Source organism: Limulus polyphemus, unplaced genomic scaffold (assembly GCF_000517525.1).
Source record: "Limulus polyphemus unplaced genomic scaffold, Limulus_polyphemus-2.1.2 Scaffold7295, whole genome shotgun sequence".
In the NCBI taxonomy this organism is placed as follows: domain Eukaryota; kingdom Metazoa; phylum Arthropoda; class Merostomata; order Xiphosura; family Limulidae; genus Limulus; species Limulus polyphemus.
In genome coordinates, this window is record NW_013672905.1 from 40,121 (window position 1) to 42,121 (window position 2,001).

The window sequence follows — 2,001 nt, forward strand, 5'->3', positions numbered from 1 at the left end:
AGAATATACAAGTTATCATTATATATAGTATATTGTTATTTTTTAAAGGTATATTTTATTTCTGTTAATAGATGCCGCTACTTTATTGTTCTAACTTTATTCTGTTTGTTTCAAATTGTTTCAACGCGAAGTACACAGGCGCTGTCCAATGCGGGAAATCGAACCCCGGATTTTAGCAATTTTAAACCTGTAAACTTACCTCTGAGAAATGTAGAAAACTTGGAAACAATGAAACATATTATTAGAATCTCGTGACGAAATAATAGCCTGTGTGAAACTTCTAAACAATGAAACATATTATTAGAATGTCGTGACGTAATAATAGCCTGTATGAAACTTGTAAATAATGAAACAGATGATTAGAATTATGAAGTAATAATAGCATGTATGAAACTTGTAGACAATGAAACAGATGAATAGAATCGTTACGTAATAATAGCCTGTATAAAACTTGTAAACAATGAAACAGATTATTAGAATCATGACGTTATAGTAGCCTGTATGAAACTTGTAAACAATGAAACTTATGATTAGAATTAAGATGTAATAATAGCCTGTATAAAACTTGTAAACAATGAAACAGATTATTAGAATCATGACGTTATAGTAGCCTGTATGAAACTTGTAAACAATGAAACTTATGATTAGAATCAAGATGTAATAATAGCCTGTATGAAACTTGTAAACAATTAAACAGATGGTTAGAATAATGACGTAATAATGGCCTGTATAATAGTCAAGCTACACCTATCATACTGCAAGTAAACTACACCAAGCGACATCTATCATACTACAAGTAAACTACACCAAGCGACATCTGTCATGCTACAGGATATCGGTTTTCATTTAGGACGACTGCTTTGTTTGAATTATTGACAAATATAATGAACCATTCTTATGAGTCCGCGAATTAAAAACATACTGCTATTAACAGTAAACACACAACTACGTTTATATTTACCTATCTTGTAGAATTGGTCACGTGATTACGACACTTTATTCCCTTAAACTGAGAAAATATTCGCCACATTAAGAATATTATATTATTATATGTTTTAAAACCTGTATTCTTTAGCTAGTTCCTTATAGTTATAGGATTTTCAAGAATTAGAGAAGTCAATAATGATAACATTCCACTATGTTTACAATATCTGTTGCCGAAGATGCTATAATAGTAGATTATATTTCTAACAGAATTATATTTCTGTTAGAGCCACCATAGCTCAGTGGCAGAGTACTGGTCTTGTAAACCAGGAGTCGCGAGTTCGATTCTCGCTGGTGGCTTTGTAATTATGGAAAACATGTGATAATTCAGTACGTTTCTTTTGTAAAAATGGCATTTAATAATATGTAGTTTATGAATATTTCAATGAAGTGATACTAACGTAGTGTTAACTTTCATCTTTTAATACTCTCGAACATTATGGATTCATCTAATCTTTTGACCCTTAAAATGCCCGAAAATGAACATATCTTACATTTATAGCAAATTCCTGCAAGTTGCCCCAAAAACAGCAGAGTAATTGTCAAAAAGACCCTAAAATCGTGCATTTTGTGGCGTCTTGAACCTCTATAATTACTAAAAATGAGCGAGTTCACCATTTCTTTCTTGTCCTGTAGAAAAGTATCTTTGTACCAAATTCCATGAAAGTGGGTCAAAATACTGCCGAGTACTTATCCAAAAACCACATAACTATACTTTTTCATGAGCTCTGACCCCCCTAAAAAAACTCAAAAAGGGCAAATCCAACTTTTTTTTTCATGTCAATGTGTTTGGTGCATGAAAATTTATATTTGTGCCAATTTTCATTTTGATTGCTGTAAATATGACCGCACAGGAACCCAAACTGTTCATTTTTGGGTTGTTTGATATTTGACTCCATAAACTCGTTAAAAATAGCATACATAAAAAAAATAAATAAAAAGTGCTCTGGGCGTATTGGACCAAGGTATACCTATCAACTTTCAAGCCTATTCGCTGAAAAATGAAGGAATTGCGGG

At 31.8% G+C, this 2,001-nt stretch overlaps 1 non-coding gene across 1 annotated transcript; it reads left to right on the forward strand.

Moving 5' to 3' along the window:
* Positions 1–1,212: 1,212 nt before the first annotated feature.
* Trnat-ugu lies at positions 1,213–1,284 on the forward strand. Its single transcript has one exon. It is a non-coding gene; the product is annotated as a tRNA-Thr (tRNA).
* Positions 1,285–2,001: the final 717 nt, after the last annotated feature.